The sequence below is a fragment of the Arvicanthis niloticus genome, chromosome X (assembly GCF_011762505.2).
Source record: "Arvicanthis niloticus isolate mArvNil1 chromosome X, mArvNil1.pat.X, whole genome shotgun sequence".
NCBI classification, from domain to species: Eukaryota; Metazoa; Chordata; class Mammalia; order Rodentia; family Muridae; genus Arvicanthis; species Arvicanthis niloticus.
The window spans coordinates 115,063,430-115,083,432 of NC_047679.1; the positions used below are offsets into that span (position 1 = coordinate 115,063,430).

Here is a 20,003-nt window from a genome sequence, read left to right on the forward strand (position 1 = left end):
ATAATGCACCTAAGCTATTCATAGATGTGAAAGGGTGGTTTTGTGAGTGTATTAGACGAAAATGCAATGAATGCAACAAAATATCATATTAGGCATCTAAAAGTAATTTTATGTTACTACAATATTTGTTGTAAAGTCCTGTCATGTACATAAAAGGCCTTTTCTCCTGGCAATAGAGGCTTCTGCTTAAATATATCAACTCTTCTATGCAATTTTCAGGTTGTATGGAAGTAGTTCAGTGAAGGCAGGAATTAAATTAAAGAGCAGGCATTATGCTTGTTGGCTCTTTGTGGTTGAATTGTATTTTGAAAGATAAGATTCTGCTCCTTAAATAGATACACCCAAGTTCCTGGGCTGGATGTGTATATAAAGATACCTAATAGCAGTAGAGTGTGAATCAAGTTCTTATTTCAAGGTGTGGTAAAGATCTTTGAGATGTAGGTTGAGAACCTGGGGAAACTGGTGCTTTCCTTAGCCCTCTAATCATTTAGTGTCTAATGGGATCTGTAAAAATGTTGGCAGAGCAGCTTGGGGTAGTCACTGCAGAATATAACTGATCTGAGTGTCTTTGTGAGGAGCCTTGAATCAAAATTTGCAGTTGCCTGTGCTTTGAATCCCTCCCTCCAGCCGTTCAGTGACGCCACGCTGGTGGCGCTGACCTCAGGGTCATTCTTTTTTAAACAATTATGTTTAATTTGTGAATGTGATTTCCAATGCAAAAGCTCCCCTGCCTTCCCTGGGTCTCCCTCTGTGGAAGAATGTGTGAATTCACACGCGTCCTGTTCTAACTGTGCAGGGGAAAATTCCAGTCAGAAGACATTGTCCCACATCCTGGATATCCGAGCAAGTAATGAACTGATAATACAAAACGGGGGTTCATAGCCTCCAGCCTCCTTTTCTGACGGTGAAAAATGTCTTAGGTTCTTATCCACTTCTAGGTTTTGTTTCTCCGACCAGATTGGGCTAAAAGTAAGACAGTGGGGTGGGTGAAGGCTCTTATTTCTGTTTGTTAATCTTTCTCCTTCTATCTTTTTAAAAAGCAGTCCTCTTTTCTCCCCCTCTCTTTTGCCTCAATAGAAAGAGAAAAAAAGTTTTGTCAGCACTCCTGTTTCCTTTGTCGGTTGCTTTTTCTCAGAAGTCTTTCTCAGCTTTTATCCTCGTCGCAGTCATGCATGAGAGAACAGTTGTGCGCTGTTGTCCGGCCACTGTGCTGGTTTTGAATCAGTGGGACTCCCTCTTTGTTCTCTGTAGTTTCCGAACACCGAAAGGTAAAAGAGTAGTAACAGGGATTGGGGCTCTTAAGAAGAGAAACCTAGATTTATTTAGATTTCATTCATTTTGGGGCCACGACAGTAGTAATTGAGGAGTTGCGGGGAGCAGAGCCGCCAGAACTCAGTTTCCTTACCTAGAACGTTTTGCTGACCTGCTGTCTCCAGCAAGAATGCATTTTAGCCATGTGCTTCCAATATTCGGGAGTCTAGGAATCTGCTTGGTGATTTAATGGAGAACTGTTCATTTCCCACGTGGGTCTGAGTCTTTGTAGTAGTTGCTTTAGCATACAAACACTGTCTACCTGAGGTGACGCCTGCCTGGGCTTTCGAAAGGACTTCATGGTAAGATGATTTAAAAATTCTACAAAAAAAAAAAAAAAAAAAAAAAAAAAAAAAAAATATTTGCCTACATCTGCGCCAAAAGAAAGCTTTTGTCTCTACATTCTTACTTTTGCAAAAGAAAAAAATTAGGCATTCAGAACTGAAACTTGAACTTCGGATGGATGTGAGGGCTTCATCCTTACAAAACAGCCCCTTTCTGATCTGGTTATCCGACATGGGCTTGCTACGGGTTGTCATGGTGATAGTGTAGGCCTGAACATTTTCACAGGCTCAAACTATGAAGTTTTTGAAAACTGTTTTGATTAATTTTTCCTTCACTCCAACTTCTCTCTCACTTCAACTGTTTCTTCTTTTGTTTCACCCTTGATTTATGGCAGGTTGCTGTCATTTAAATAGATGTGCATTTTGAAATTCCTCCTTTCTTTGCTAATGCAAAGAAAAAAATAACCCGTGCAAGTCATGCTCAAAGAGTTGGTTATTGTTGCTTGCTGGATTTCGACTCTCTGTGGTTGTCGGGCCTAATTCAAAGTAATTCAGGCTCCACAGTGGGGGCAGTGCATAGCTCCACAGGAAATTATGATAGCAAAAGTCTTCCTGTCGAGCTGCGCACTTGGCACTACAAAGTGCCTTGGGCTGCAGCTACCTGAATAGGGTTGAATTAGACCAGACAACCGCATCATCCCACTTCTTAATCTATTAGAGCGATATACAAGTGGCAATTGTTGATTGCAAAAATGGGATTAAGAGGCTCTTCAAGTGAATTGATTTTCTTGTGAGAACAAAAAGAGGAAAGAGAAGCCTTCGTTTGAATCACACAGCCAGAAAGTTTCATGAATGGGTTCCACTCCAAATGTTAGAATTCAAGCAATCAGTGAGTCCCCATGGGGTGTGCAGGTGAGAGAAATAAACTGCTCAAAAAAGAGCAAAGTGTGTGCAAAACCGGAGTTTAAGGCATCTGCTTTGCAAGACTTCTCAGAATAAAGGAGCCCTTAGAAAGATATCTAACAATGTGACACAGACAAATGCTTCATGGTGTTTGCTCTTTGCCCTAGCACACTATAGTGTGTGTGCCAAGTTTGTTACAGCCAGGTGAGTCGTATGCATTTCTTTTTCAGTCCAGTATCTCATCTGCCCATCATGATCCTTCTGTCTCTCCCCCTGTTAGCAGGTCTATGTTCTCCATTGGGAAGTGTCCCCGTGAACCAGGTGTCTTTTGAAGGAGCCCATCATTTGGTGCTTATGTTTTGTCCTTTGAAGTGTCCTTAAGCTCTTTGACTTTGGTAACTTTGGAGAATGTAAATTGACTCTACCAGTTAAAGTCAAATGCTGTGTTGCCTTTCTCAAAACGTCCTAATTATTTGGAGGGATATCTTTCGTGAGCACTCTGGCTTTAGATGGCCAAATGGCACAGTCAAGTCTCTGCCACAAGGCAAATCCTCAGACCTTGAAAATATCAACTTTGTTCATCTAGCATTTCCTGTTGCTCCAAGCGGTAGTAAATGTCAAAATGACTGCAAGACCCACCAAGACTCAAAAGAAAACATAGAGGATGCACACACATGAAGTTCTGTACTCAGATTTCTAAACTGCTTCTTAGGCTCACTGTAATGTTGGTTGCTTTCTATGGTTCATTGTGCCTCCCACATGTATCTAGAATGATCACTTATCTGGCAGCTTTTAGTGTCAGAGACTCCAAGAACATAGAGAATAGAAATGACACTCTTGCCAGCTAGGGAATGAAAACGGCCAGAGCAGATGAGGCGAGCCTCTTGTTTCCTCTGCCTCCTGTACTGTGCCTCCAACTAACCAAGAACAAGAAATCTGGAATGTCCTGGGCCTTTGAGGGTACGACTCATGAAGGGTGGTTAAGATATGCTAGAAGGGTCCCCAGTTTGGAAAGATAAACATAACTATGACAAGGAACAGGAACCTGGATCCCTTCACAAATCAGACTACTCAAAAGAATCTGTCATCAACACAAGGACTGAAAGCATTCATCTGGCCTTTGTCAACCAGCGTTAGTGGTTGGTGGATAATGATGTTGTGATGGGAGAAGCCACCTTTCTTTACAAGTTCTAAAAAAATCATTTCTCCCACTTTTAAAGGTCACTTCATAAACCCATTGAAGAAAAAAAATGGCAGTTTTGGACATTCGCCATTCACAATGCATACTGATGGCATGACTCCAAACACCCCATTCCTCAAGCTGATGTCTTATTTGTTTTAACTAGGGGATGTAGTTCCCTTCTCCTTTTTGTTCTGTTTCCCTCATTTCAAAGTCAGTAGGCAAAGATATCGATAGTTACAGTATTGTGAGTCTAGAAAGGCTACCGGATCTCAGATGCTGGCCTGCACTTTTTGGGGTTAGGGGGTCTCTGATGCAATGTGGGAAAAACAAAGGGAAACTGAATCAAGGGTTCTCACCCATCCATCAGCAAGCACATTGGCAGGTGGCTTAAGTTTGTCCTGTCATAGCCCAACACCATCCTTCCCTTGGCAGGTGGAGTTCCCTTAAGGGTGAGGCCCTGCACAGACAACATTTATACAAGTGCTTTTAATAGACTCACGAGTTGTGAGACTCTCCAAAGAAGAAAGGATGTGCGTATTTACATGGAAATATAATCAGTACACTTCATGTCTTTTCTTTCCTGCATGTGTAAGTATCTATTTGAGTATATTTTACATGCAATTGTCTTTATATAAAGAGGAATTCAGAGGAATCACAGTTAGACAGGTCTGTTCTTTCCCTCTGGAATTTCTTTGAAGTCCAAAAAGTAGAGGGATTGGCTTGCATCTAACATAACAAGTATGGAATACAGTAAGTAATAATTGGCTATTTATCATAATGTTGCTTTCCCGGCACACCATTCATTAACTGCCCCATATTTAATTATGCCAAAATTAGCACAGGGGAGTCTTTGGCTAGTGTATTTGCACATGCCATCAATTATGTCCTAATAAATTAATTTGCTTTTCAGGATTCACCAGAGGCACCAGTTGGGCCTCTGCGCTCCTGCTTGACTGTTCTGACTTTGAACAGGTTTATTCAGCTGCTGTCTGCTAAGCCCTACAGAAAAGCACAATGGCTGCTGATCGGCCTTTTATGGTTTATTGGAAACTGGTGGTCCGCACTGTGGCTCTGGTCAGTGATTAACCCGCGAGAAAACAAACTACACAAGGCTAAGTTGATGTTGGAGGAGGAATGAGCTCACTTCATTAAGGCTTGAAGAGGAAACCTTTTCTCCTTCAGTGCTTGTTCAAAACTTTTCAGGTCTCTATTTAATCACGTAATTCTCTCTAAGTAGCGAGAGAAGCCTGCTGCACAGCGAGCGGTCTTTTGCCACATGACAACTTAGAGAGATAAATTATATATAAATATCTTCATGGTTTTGTGCAGGGAGGAAACCAATTTTAGTATTCCTCTGGAAAACTAATTTACTTGTTTCTTTATTAAAAGAAATAGCTGGGTACACTTCATACTATTTCATTCACACAAATGGTAGACTTCATATTTCTTCTGGGCAGCTTGTTCCTTGCTAAGGTTATTGAAATTCGGGGGAAAGGTGCTGTCATCTAACCCTGTGATTCTAAACAAATATTGAAAGGGGCTGTGGAAGAGGACAGTGAGGGCAAAGGCTCAGATAATACAGATTATTGCAAAATTGGAACAAAAGAAATCTATTCTCAGCTAGACTAGAAGTGGGAATAGAATCTGTGTGGGTCTATTTCAGGAAGTATTCCATTTCTGAGTTTCATGTAACTTCACATCTTTCAGTCAACCCCCCTTCTCTATTCCTCTATGTACCTTCCACCTGGAAGAACAAAACCAAGATCAGGAACAAAATGGAGGATTTAGATTCATCAACTCCGGTTGGGGTGTTTTTATTTATTTTGAATGAAAAGTTAATAAAGTCATGTTGCATTATTTAATGTTTGGGGATTTCAATAGAGCCTTCTTATTCGATACTTAAGGTTAGAATTATTCCTGTTATAATTCGCGGAACATCTTACCCTCATTATTGGTACATTTTCCCTGTCAGATATGCAAGGATAATACTAAATTGCCTGCCTCACACTTGATCCACCTCACATACTCATGTATCCACAAAGTACTCATTTGGTATCATTAGTTACAAAAATTCCCTGTGAATTAAAGACTGCATGTCAGTGAGAAACGTTTCGCTTATAGTCTTTATCAGCAAGGATGTAGAGGACTTCAGAAAGTGGCAGGGAGATGAGGATTCAGCTCTGGGAGAATGCAGAGCATAAGAGCTGAGCACTGACCTCTGCTCTGCTTCCTGCTCTCAATGGGGAATGTTTCAGACGCCTTCCATGAACACTGATTTGTCTGTGATTGTACTGCCATCAGGAATGCATATAAGCTTCTCTGACTGACTCCCTCAGCCCTCTACCGCATCATCTGTATCTCCTCCCCATGCTTCCCTCTCCCTTCAATGGCAGTGAGGATTGCACACACCTCTCTGACTTTGGGTACCATCAAAACCATCCATCCTTATCTTTCCCTGTCTACCATCAGTGATTCTGTTTTATCATGTTTTATGAGGCTTATCAAACTATAATGTGCTCCATGTACAACCACAAATTATGATTCTACAGGGATGAGGTGGTACCTAAGATTCTGCATTGCTAATGAATTCTCAAAGGGTGGTGAGGCCATTTGAGTCCTACTTATAGATCAGACATTTTCTTTCCTTCTTTGAGAAGCAAGGTGCTATATGCCAACACTATTTTGTTAGAGTTAAATACTCTCACCAATGTGTAGAAACCTGAACAGGTTCTTCAGAGCAGTTAAAGGGCATCATAACATGACGGTATCATTAAGGTCTCTATGTTAACTAGCCTCTTTCAATATTCAGTAGAAGTACCTGCCAATCCATACACATGCTTTTCCATATTTTAAAAAATATCATTGATAACTACCAGCAAAGAAAAGGAACAATTTGAGCTGATGTCCACAAATGTGAAAAAAGACTGGAGCTCAACAAATGACCTATAATTACAGGATTTTGAAATGTTAAGGAAATTTACTATTAAATCACATTTTGGTAGTGTTACTGTGAAGAAAATGTTCTCAGCTGGGTGAATATTTTAGTTCTATAATGACATTTCAGAAAATGGCTTTTAATATCAGCATAGCAGTTGTTTTAATTTTTTCAGCTTCTAAACCTTCCTTAGTGCTGCAGTCTGTCTGAGTAGGTGCTGGACTAGTGATAAACTTTAGTGTAAATTGCTCTTTTCTCCCTTTAACTCCTAAGTTTTAGGGAAAGATTGTCTGCTACCACTCTAAGGAATTGTGCATGGTAGAGGGGTTACTCAATTTTATTTGACAATTTTGTATGTAAATACAATATATTGTAGTTCAATCCCCATGTACTCTCCCCCCCCTTTTTTTCTCTGAACTACTTCTTCCCAACTAATCCTCCTCTTCCTTTCATGAACTTATTTTGCTCCACTGACTTTAGTTAGTGTTTCTCATAGAAGCCTGGGTAAAGGGCTATTTGCTGGAGCAAGGATAAACTCATCTTCACCTACACTACTGAAGAAAATGTTCTTCTTTCCCACAGCAACCATTGCCTGCCAATAATTCCTCAGGTAAGGCTATGGCTTCAGGGATGCCTCCCGTGATGACATACAGAAGGGTCCAGGCTTGTGCTGGCATAGGTGGATGCATAGGTGTGTATACATAGGTGGATGTACAACAATGCAATAGGTGTGCTTCTTATTGCAACAGCCATGCTACCCTCTAAGTGATTTTTGATGAATTTAATAATTCTTATTGCAGAATGTTCTTATTTATATCTAACCACACTAGTGAGTTATACTTTAATTTATATCATTATTATTATTACTATTGGGGAGGGTGTCCAATGTATTACAAACTGACCTAGAGCGCTGTATAGCCAAGGATGAGTTTGAACTCTTGATCTTCCTGCATTCTCCTCCAAAGTCTGTATAATGTTACATGTATATATGTTTTCAGGGCTCAGATAACCAGTTGGTGAGCTCTTCCCTGGGGAAGACTATTTCTTCTGTTCTCATATTCCTTTGTTGCCTGTAGTTCTTTGTGTAGGTTTGAGGCCTTATGGTCTTTTCCCCATCCAAATTGACATGTCTGTTATTGTTGTCCTTGTTCAGCTTGTGCTTAGGTAGTCATGTTGGTGTGGTTTTATGGGTGTAGCACCTGATATTACTAGAAGACACACTCTCACAGGAACCTTCCTGATCCTTTGGCTCTTGAAGTTTTTCTACCCTCTTTCTGCAGTGTTTCTTGAGTCTTAGCTGTGGGGTTGAATTATAGATGTATTTGTTGGAGCTAGGCTCCACAACTATGCATTTTGATTCATTGGGGTTTGCTGTAATGGTCTCTGTCTATTACAAAGAGCTTTCCTTGATGAGGAATGAGGCCTACACTTGTCCTCATATGTGTGTATCAGGATAAATACTTTGAGTATAATTAGGGATTATGCTAGTTTAATAAAGTAGTGGTTGTATGTTTTCCTCCCATCACTGTCTACATTTTTTTTACTTCTCTAAAGAATGTCATTAGTACATTGATAAGAATTGCATTTGTAGTGTGGTCATTTTAGCAATATTAATTCTTCTAATACAAGAACATGGGCTGTCCTTTCATTAGTTTGTATGTCATATTGAATTTCTTTCAGTTAATGTTTTATAACCTTCATCACAAGAAACCATTGACTTCCTTGGTCAAATTTGTTCCTAGGCATTTATTAGCTATTATGAATGAAATTGCTTTTTAAATTTCTTCTCTTTAGACTCATTATTGATATATAAAATGGTATCAATTTCTGTATGTTGATTTTTTATCATTCATCATTACTGATACACCATTATTATTTTGTTTAGCTAATCTTAAAATATTTGTAATTTATCACATTATTAACCTGGCTTGGTGCTAAGGTGAAATGGATAAAGCATTTTAAAGCATGTATTACAAAAGTTTTATGAAAGAAGGAGCCATATTTTATAATCTGATCTAGTGTATTCAATGAAAACATTTCAAACATAGCATGCCACTTTTTGTATTAGAGATAAGAGAAAAGATGTGTGTGTGTGTGTGTGTGTGTGTGTGTGTGTGTGTATACAAAAACTAGTACAGAAAGAATATATATAGTACACGGATAGAAGAATGAATTATCCCTTAGCTTTTAGGAAAATATCAACTTTTCTTATTGTCAATAATTCTATTAATCATTTTATTAGCTTACATTTCAAATGATATCCCCAGGAAAATATCATCTTTTAAAGCTTCTAAAAGATGTAAATCTTTTAAATATTATTAAAATTTCAGTAAAAAAGAGCTATAAAAATCAAAATTTAATTTCAACTTGTTATATATTTATTTGTTTATTTATTTTATGTTTGTGTGCAGGAAAGGGGCATTTCCCTCTACTATATGGTCCCAGGGATTGGTGTTAGGTTGCCAGGCATGGCAGCAGATTCCTTTACCTGATAAGCTATCCTGTTGGCCCTAAAACTTAATTTTTGTTTTATTCCAGCTCTAGTTAACCAAAGAACTCAGCACCAATGACCTCTTTAACTCCCAGTGTTAACCTAGAGGTAAGTATTGGTTACCTTTCTTGTTTCCTATCTTCCTTCCTCCCTGCCTGTTGTTTCCTCCCTTTCTTTCAATTAAGTCTATTTACCTATTTTTTGAGACAACCTCTCACTATGTTCATGGCAGGCATCAAAACCACTAATGTAGGACTAAAAAACAGTTTAGAAAGTAAAAAATGCATACAGCATGAACCCAATGGCATGAGTTTGAACCCTGAAACCCATGGTGGAAAGCGAATTGATCCCCAAAACTTGTTCTCTGTTTTCCACACACCATTATTGTACAGGTATGCCCACATTCACACACCCTCATCTCTCTCTCTCTCTCTCTCTCTCTCTCTCTCTCTCTCTCTCTCTCTCACACACACACACACACACATACACACACATATATATATATAGTGTGTGTGTGTGTGTGTGTAAAGAAAACCATTACTGTAGATAAAGTGTCTTCAAAGTCCTAGCAATCCTCCTGCATTTGTCTCCTGAGTACTGAGATTACACACATGTTATACAACACCTGACCTCATGTTTTACTTTTTAAATATCATTCTCACCAAAATAGAGCCAGTGCCTCTTGGGAAAATAACTGATTCCAGAGGAAGGGAAGATATAAGTTGAGCCTGGGATAAGCTTTTTTGTCACAAAGAAGGGAAGTACTTAATTACTAATGATTTCAATTTAGAGGACATGAGTTGATTAAAGGGTTTCAATTGGTCAAAACTATTATAACTTTAATATTGCAAAGTAATGATCTTGATAATGTATATTACATTGAATTAAAAATTATTGATGAATTTGAATAGAACAGGTGAAAGTCTTATATGTGCATGGGGGTGTAGTTAAGAAATAAAAACTTTTTCAGAGTAATAGTAAATCAAATGTAGGTAGAATGGCATACATGAGTCTCACTGTTTTTCAATCTGAAATGTAATAATTAATCTACCAATAATCACTAATGGGTTCTAAAACCATTGAGTGAAAAACAGTGTAATAGAATAGAATATGGTGTCAAAGTATCATCCCACAAATTACTTACCAACTACAAAGAGAACAATGTGGTTTTAAAATGAAGCATATTATAACCTTTGTTTTAATAAGGTGATCAGTTTTAGTATTACCAGTATTATACTATATTCCTCCCAGCGAAATGAAACAACAACCACAAAGCATTACATATAAAATGCTTTCAGATGGCTTAGTATTGTATGCCTATAATACCAGCCCTTAGGAGGCAGAGGAAGGGCAATGCAATCAGGAGTTCAAGGTCATTCTTGGCTTCATATTTTTTTTTTGAGATCAGCTTGGGCTGTATGAGATTCTGTTTCAAACAAAACAAAACACAGTACTCAATTTCCTAAGACTGTCTACCCTTAATGTAACTATGAGGACTCAAAGACAGACTTTCTATAAGTCCACTAGTCTGAGCCCTTAAAAACAAACTTGGCATGGTGACTCATGCTTGTAATCTGAGTACTGGGAAGGGAGAAGTACTGGAAGGGAGAAGCAGGAGGATTGTTGTGTGTGTATGTCTACTATGGGATGCAAGGTAAGTTTCAAGCCAACCCGGACTACAGAATAAAGTCCTTTCTAAAAACAATAACAGAAAGCAAAAGACAGCACTGGCATAAGTAAATCTTGGCTGGAGCTGGAGTGGGTCAACTAAGGCATGAAAGGCATTTGGATGGAAGCAAATGATTTGATGGATTTATAGAATGATGATTATATTGTTCAGGTCTGATAATGACGTTGCAATTATCTAAGAGGTTGATCATATTCTTAGGAACTATGTGCTGAAACATTCAGGGATGAAATCTTGTGTTGTCCACAAGTTGTTTTCAAATAATTAACATAGAATATATGTAATATAAACATGCTTCTTCATAAATCTATATGCCTATATGTACATATGTACAAATGAGAGAGAAAGCAAATGCAGTATGATGTCAACACATGAAAGGATATGCAGGAATTGAATTTTATAACCCTTGACTCTCCTGATCATTTAAAAAATAAAAAAATTAATATGTTTGGATGAGGAAAGTATAGTACGCTATCCACAGAATTTCTCAAAAACAGATAGAAAACCAGAACATGAACTTGACTGCCAGAGCCACAGGTATAATTTTGTAGGGCTGCTCTAGAGCCCTGAACTCTGGGTTGATATTCCTAGGCTACTTAGATTGCTTTTTTCATGAGTACAGTTTGGTTCCATTTCTTCTTCTGTGTGTCACTGGGTCCCATGCCTCTGATTAGCCACCCTTCAAGTCATGAGTCCATATCATAGCTTCAGGAAGTGTCAAGGAGGACCTTTTGAGTATTTATGGTGAGAAGCAAATTCTGCCTTGCTCACATTCATTTGATGAGGAATTCTTCAAACATCAAGACTCAGTCAAACCTTAGAAAGTGGTTTATAAACTATCTCAGTCTGGGCTATAAGATATAAAGCAAGTTATGAAGACTAAAGATACTTCTCCCCATGATCATTGAAAATGACACTTCATTTCTAGTTCAAATTCCTAGCTGGACTTTCTAGCCCCAGCGATTACACTAATGCCAACACAGTAAACCACTACTGGACTTGGAAAGCATAGAACGTTGAAACAGAAAACAAAATAGAGATGAGAGCCTACAATGAATTTAGCCAGTGCCTGTTCATTATGAGTACTGAGAGTAAAATTTTTGGCGTAGCTCAAAGACTGGTCTGTGTAAAACAAGGATGTATTCCCAGCTTTCGGCAGGAAACAAATCACCCTAAATGACTTAACGATTTAGATGTAAGAGCATATTGCAAAAGTTGGATGCCATACATTCAAATAGCTAAATGGGATTGTCAATGTGAAAGAGAAAAAGTACTAAGACTCTTATATCTTCTTATAGGAAGAATGCCCTGTCAGATTGCTATGACTGTTTCTATTTCTTTGATAAGTGTCACTACAGTGATAAGGATGAGTCACCAGACTGCCATGGCCTGATGATATTATTTCTCAATTCAATTTGATGCAATCATCATCAACAATAGCCAGTTATTGAACGATGTGCTCATTACTGCAAATACTAAGATGAATATGTCCCTCATCCCTCGAGGGGCTTATAAATCCATTTGGAGAGTAAAAGATACAATGTCAGATAAATAACAATAAAAGGTATCACATAAAAACCGAAGAGGAATGCACAAGTGCCAAAGTACTTCAGAGGAGGGACAGCATATGAAATAGTCATGACAGGCTTCCTTCTGCACATGAACAGGAGAGATGAGTCAGATTGGCATACAAGCAAGGAAGTACTTTGGGGCTGCTATGCAGAGAAAATGTAAGAACAGGAGCCCAGATAGTATAGGGTTCCGTAATGGAGCTATATGATAAGGAAGCCGGTCTTTTCCAGCGGGAATCATTTAGAGGTTGTAGATCGCAAGGCAAGGTCACGAGGTTCCCTTGAAAAGCCCTGACATTAGAGAAAAATCCAAAGAAGTCAGCCAATGGATTAGCTGAGCCTGCCAAAGCTCACCTCTCCCTGTGTATTCTCTATTTTGAAATCTAACTGCTTGCACAACCTGCTTCTAATTGACTTTCCCAAACATCTGATCGTTACTGGCTTCTTCAAAACAGGCAGACAATTCTTTTCACTCCTCCAGTTTTATTGTTTTCTCTCCCGGTTCTTTTCCTCTGATTTTTGTTTTGTTTTTGTATTTATGTTTTCAAACAAATTTTCTTGAGTGTTTCTTTTACTTCTTTTCTTTTTTTTTCTCACCTTTTATTATTGTGTGTCAAATCCCCTTGCAGCATAAGTAGTGTTCCTTCCAAGGTTTCTAGAAGCTTTTTGCCATCAAATCAATGAGCTCACTGTCGAGATTTATTTACATTGACCCCTTTGTTATCAAAAGCAGAAAAGAATAAATCCAAAGACAATCTCAACAAAGTCCCTTGAAACCAGACACAGTGATATGTGCCTTATCTCAGCTATCCAAGAGGCTAAGGCAGGAGGAGCATTGGAGCCCACTTGAGGTCAAAGCCAGCCTAGGTAACATAGCAACTGCATCAAGAGATTGGGGTTGGAGGCGTGTAGAACATTTAAAAATCTGCTCAACAGAAAAACTCAGGAAACTAAGAATAGAAAAAGGTTTCCTCAAGCTGATAATAAGCAGCTATTATAAACATATGATTAGATTTTTTTCTTCAAGAGGTTAACAATGAGGCAAGGTTGTCTGCTTTCCCAACTTTCATTTGTCATTATATTGGAAGCCAGGTGAGGAGCAAGAAGATTGCATACAGATTGAAAGAAATAAGGCCATTTCCATTGCTGGTGACATGGTTGTGGATGTAGAAACATTAAAACAATTTGAAAAAATAGTAGATTTGGTGGGTGAATTTAATGAGTTCAGATGATATCATGTCAATGTACAAATTTTGACATACTGATTATAAATCATTGAAAAATAAAATTTAAAGAAAAATTTCAGTCACACTCAAAACTGATATAATTAAAAAAATGATTTTAACAAGTGTGTAAAAGACTTTTATACTGTCTGTAAGAAACTTTTATACCAGATAGTGCATAACCCTATCAAGGGAAATTCAAGATGTAGGAGATCAATGGAGTGGAAGACTCAATTGCATTGAGGAGATGTTGGCACATGAGTTGTTTGCATGTTGCTCTATAGATTTAACACATCCCAATTAGACTCTTAGCACAGCATTTTTGTAGAATTGGCAATCCAATTCTAAAAGGTGTGTGACAATGTACACATTCTCGAAGAGTTGGAATAATCCTGAAAATTAGAAAAATAAGGCAGAGATACTTAAACTGCCTGATTTCAAAGCTACTCTGTACATCTCTTGTCATCAATTGAGTGTGAGATGGCTGAATAAGAAGAAAATAAGGACAGATGAGATTCTTCAGCATGTAAAGGTACTTGCTGTATAAGGCTGGTGACTCAAGTTTAATCCCTGGAACCTAGGGAAAAGAAGGAAAGAACAACTCTACAAAATTGCCTTCTGATTTCTACATATGCACTATAGCACACTGGTGCTTAAACGTCTCTCTCTCTCTCTCTCTCTCTCTCTCTCTCTCTCTCTCTCTCTCTCTCTTTCTCTTCTCCCCCTCTCTCTCACACACACATATGCTGCTGCTGATGATGATAACATTTTTAATTAAAAAGTCTAGATTGACCCATAAATATATAGTCAACTCTGACTGTGGTATCAAGACAATTAGGTTAGGACAAACATATTTTCAACTTATGTTTCTGCAATGACTAGACAGCTTTAAAAACAAAACAAATAAAACCAAGAAAGTCCATCTTTACCTATGTTATACATAAAATGTCAACTCAAATTGTTATGGACCAAAAAGTTAGAGTTGATACCGTGAACCCTAAAAGAAAGCATAGGGTAAAACCTTAACTGCCGTGATCCTCACAAATGTTTCTTAGGATGCAGAAAGCATAAACTACAAAGAAAAATTCAGTAAATTGGACTTCATCCAAATTTAGCACATCTTTGTTAAAATACAATTAGAAAAATGAAATGTCACTAAATGAGAGAAAATGTGGCAGTATACATATCTGGTAATAGCATCATGATGAACTCTTATAATTTATTGATGAAATAAAGAATCCAACTGAAAAAGTAACCAAAAGATTTAAATACATAGTTGATGAGAGAGAACTAAAAATACACCTTAGACACAGATATTTTTCTGATATTAGTCATTTGGGAACTACAAATTTAAATTAGTAATCATATGCCACTAAGCTTCTAGTGAGATGGCTAAAATAAAAAGACTGATAATACCAAGTGTTGGTAGAGATGTGGGGTAATCACCACACTCATTCACCAGTCAAAGTGGTGGTGTACAACACTTGAAACTGTACAACAGCTTGATAGGTTCTTAGTAAGTCAATTACACATTTGTCACATGTCCTTGCCATTCAATTCTTAGGTATTTACTTCAGAGGGGAAAAAAGCATATCACTATACATAGATATTCATAGATTCTTCAGTCACATCAGCTGAAAATTAGGAACAAATATTGAACATATGAATCTTCTTTACACATAGTAGCTTAGGGTTAAAGACAGCCTAAATGTAAATAAATACGTGAATTTTTATGTACTTATATATAAAATCAATTTTTATATATTGCAGGTACATTAATAAATGAAGTGCAGTCTATCTGTATGGCACACTACTCATTGATAAAATGAAATGGCCAACTGGTATTTCTTCAAACAGAGACAAATCTCAAAACATTATCTGTTGAATGAAAGAAGTAACATAAACAGTTTAAGCTATGTGATTTCACATTTATGAAATTCTAGACTATTTAAAATGAACACTATTAATTGTATCAGTGGTGGCATAGGATAAGGACTTTATCTTAAAAAGGCAGAAGGGAACTACTGAGGGTGACAGAAGCTATCTATGTTGAGCAAAATGATGATTATATTAGTATAAATATTTGAGGTTAACTCATGGAAGTATACACTTTGAATAGTTAAACTTCAACTATGCTAATTATATAACAATAAATTGAGTTCTAGAAAAACATGGAAGATAGAATAAGAAAGCCAAGAATAGCATCCAATGGAAATTTCAAAGGAAGAGAATATAGAGAATTAAAGAAAATCTAGGTTTAAAGAGATTGTGTCTGATGGTGTTATTACAAATGAGATATAGGGTATTAATATTCAGATTCAGGAAGGATCAATTTTTGTTAGGGAAAATTAAAACAATTTACATCTGGACACACCTTTGTAAAATCCAGAATACCAGACAAAATAATGTTGTTTTTGAAAAGAAGAAGGCAAATTACCTTCTAGGAAATAGAAATAATATGGACAGTAGAGTTAACTAAAAGTTGGTGACAGAGGGAAAATTTCATCACATCTAGAGGAGAGAATAGCTTCAAACTAACAGTCCATGCCATTTGCAAACATTTTCAGACACCTAGTATCGGTTATAATGGCTTATCCATATTTAAAACCATCAGCATTTGTACTTAACACTACCACAGGTTTACTCTACAAAATATGGCTTACTTTAATGATTTAAAAACTTCTACTTTCATGTATGTTGAATTGCTATTTTTAACTGAAAATACATTTTGACCAATTTTAAATAGATTTATTTTAGACATTGCATTTTCCACTTAAGATACTGTGCTTATAAAGTTCAATGTTCTATTTTACCTCCCTGTGAACATATTCCATGTTAAAGTATTGAAAATGCCCTTTAATTTATTGTAGCAGCTTAACTTTAAAACTACCACAGCCCTTCCGGTCTAGGCCCGAGCACCGAGCAGATCCCCAGCAGCAGCTCTGCCCCCAATCTCAAAGAACCCAGCCGGCCTCCCAGGAGCTCTAACCCGGGCAGTATCTTAGGTAAGGAGACAGCAATACCCACCCCAAACAAGGAGTGACTGGGACCCACTAGGACCCAGGAAGTCACTCTTGGCCCAGAGGACTGGTTCTTGACTGTCTGGGCCTGAGCACTGAGCAGATCTTGGACCCCATCTCTAACCCCTGTAGTAATACCCACCCCACACAGTTCTGATACAACCAAGATAATAGGAAAGACAGGCTCCAGTCATAGACAGGGCAAGTAGCACTAAGAAGATCCAGATGGTGAAAGACAAATGCAAGAACATAAGCATCAGCAACCCAGGGTACTTGGCATCATTAGAACCTAGTTCTCCCACACAAGAAAGTCCTGAATTCCCCATATCACTAGGAAAGCAAGATTCAGATTTAAAATCACTTCTAATGATGATGATAGAGGACTTTAAGAAGGACATAAATAACACTCTCAAAGAATTTGAGGAGAACACAGGTAAACAGGTAGAAGCTCCTGACAGTCTTGGATTCTAAGAAGAAATTGAGCATTTTTGGAGTTACTCTAGATGTGGTGAGACAGCCACTAGGCAAGAATTGCCTCTTTTCATCTACTGACAAATTACTGTTCAGAAAATGACACACTTGTGGAATAGTCAACTGATTATATATGCCAAGACAGAGTAATCAGCCCTTAATAATTCTGCACCACTAGGTCTGTCAAATGATCCTGGACCAGAAGGCTGAAGATCAGACTCTCCAACGTTTTGTAGTATAGGAACTGTCCTGGTGTTCAGCAGTCTCTATAAATTGGCTAAGTTTTAGAAGCTATGCTTTGTGCTTCCCATAATTTCAGTTAACTCAGTCATTCTGGATTTCTGATGGGGTTAAAGACTTATAGTCTCATAGTCAATCCCAGCTATTTACTTTGAGAGAAAAGATTTGAGGGGATAGTTTTCAGCTGACATTCATTCTAAAGCCAAGAAAAAGCCAGGTTCAGAACTAAGTCTTTTAGTTAGGAGAGATGACAGAGGTTCTGGTTAGTCAACAAAATGATGGACTGGGTATTGGGTCTATCTTGTACCTTACTGACACAAGTTGGTATAGTTATGCTCTAATTGTATTTTGAGAGAAAAGTTTTATTTTAACAGGAAAGGTGATATGTAGGAGGAGCTAAAGTGGGAGGGTTAAGGAGAGGGAAAGGAGGAGTAAGGAGAAGAGGAGGAGAAGGAGAGGAGGAGCTAGGTGACAGAAAGGGGGACATGGAGGCGGAAGTTCGCATGTCCCTGCCAGTCAAAGATAGTTGGTATATCTCGGTTGGGTATTGGGTTACACTTCTGATTGTGTGGGCATCTTGTTATTGAACATTACCAAACTTATAAAGCCTTTGATTAACATTTTTAAAAATTGTATAAAAGCAAAAAGGAGAAGGGGCGATAGAATAGGGCTTTTCTAGGGAGGGGAAATGGAAAAAAGGGTTGGCATCTTAAATGTAAATAAAATATCTGATAAAAATAAATTTAAAAAAACTACCACAGAGTTTGCTAACTTTGGGTCCTTCAAATGTTTCCCTGTGGAACAATGAACCTCTTCTGGGATTGACTTAATCTTTTTGATGGTAGGTCCCAATGAAGAACCACCGGATAGAGGGTCCCCACGAGGGAAGCTACAAAGCATTCTTCTCAGAAAGCCCCTGGCCATCCGGTACAGCTTGGTGATGATAGGGTAATGATAAGGTTGCAGAATTTCTCCAGTTCTTCCTGCTGATGTTCAGCTCCTTCCTTCTCTGGAGTCTGATTACTATCTAACCAGCTGATGATTTTGTGTCTAGAATCTTCTATTTGTCCTCATCGTTGATATTGCTTAGAACTCTTTCATCCATGCTGCTGTTTTCAGTTGAATGCATAGAACTCTACTGAACGCTTGGATGATACCTCATCTCTCTGCTTCTTGTCTTCAGCTTCTTGTATTTCTCAGCTTCACAGACTATGAAGTCAATATCCTCCTAGCTCAAGCAGCCCTTGTCATCCACTAACAAGGATAATTTTGTTCTCCTTTCTGGGACTCTTATCTATAGCAGAAGAATTGAGGATGCCATTAGTATCAATGTCAAAAATGACTTCAATCTGAGGATGCGGATACTATGTCTATGAATTCAAACTTTCCAAACAAGTTGCTAACCTTAGTCATGACCCTTTTACCTTTATATACCTGAAACAGCACATCCAGCTGGTTGTCAGACTATGTAGTAAAGATCTGGGTCTGCTTGGTGGGAGTGGTGGTATTGTACTTGATGAAGGACAGTCATAACTCCATCAGCAATTTCAGTATTAAGTGGAAGAGGAATGACATCCAAGAGCAGTAAATCCTGAACAGTCTCAAATTTGTCTCCAGATAGAATGGCCTTCTGGACAGCTGCATTGTAAGCAACAGCTTTGTTGGAGTCAATGTCCACGTTCAGTTATTTTCCATTGAAGAAATCTTGCAGAAGCTTCTGAATCTTGGGGATCCTGGTAGAAACACCCACCAGAACAATATCATGGATCTGTGACATGTTTAGTTTGGCATCTCGAAGAGACTTTTCAAGGGTCCAAGTGTCACAGAACAGATCAGCATTCAATTCTTCAAATTAAGCACAAGTAAAAAAGGTGCAAGTCAATTCCTTCATTAGGGAGAATCAACCTCAACACTGACTTAGGTACTGGAAGACAGGGTATAGTGAGCTCATTTATAAGCAGTACAGATGTTAGAAATCTCTTGTTCTCACAGATGTCTTCTTGTGCTTGCACTTAAACTCTGATAAAATGGCTGACCACTGATTGTCAGTCTTCTCTACCCATGAGGGAATCTCCAGCTGTATAGTCAACCTAAAAGAAAATTCCATCTGAAATAGTGAGGATTGACACATCATATATATCACCCCCCCAAATAAAAAATCAACACATTCCTCTCAGCTTCAACCATAAGCAATAGCAGCACATTCATTGATAATTCTTAGTACATTGAGGCCAGCAATAGTTCCAGCATCTTTTATTGCTTAGTGCTGACAGTCATTGGTCAGTTTTTCCAAGATATGCTTCAACAATTGTCTTCATCATTTTTAGAATCATAGAGGACACCTCTTCTGGAAAGAAATTTTTTGTTTCTCCTTTATATACTACTTGGAACTTTGGCTAGCCTTTGACCACCATGAAGGTCCAATGTTTCATATCATACTGAAAAATGGCATTGTCAAACCTGTGCCCAACCATATGTTTGGCATCAAAAATTGCCTTGGTGGGGTTCATCACAACCTGATTCTTCACAGAGTTAATTATTCTGAGTATTAAACATCTATTGATGTGGTTTAGTTACCCTGGTCACTGCCAATTATTTATACCTTTCCATGCTGCAAGACACTCACAAAGTAGGAGGTGTTGCCAAAATCAATGCCATCTGCTGGTCCTTTAGACATGGCTATT

The 20,003-nt window shown here is 38.0% G+C and overlaps 1 pseudogene; it reads right to left on the bottom strand.

Moving 5' to 3' along the window:
- Positions 1–18,663: 18,663 nt before the first annotated feature.
- LOC117695156 (heat shock cognate 71 kDa protein pseudogene) lies at positions 18,664–19,527 on the bottom strand (annotated as a pseudogene).
- Between the last annotated feature and the right edge of the window lie 476 nt (positions 19,528–20,003).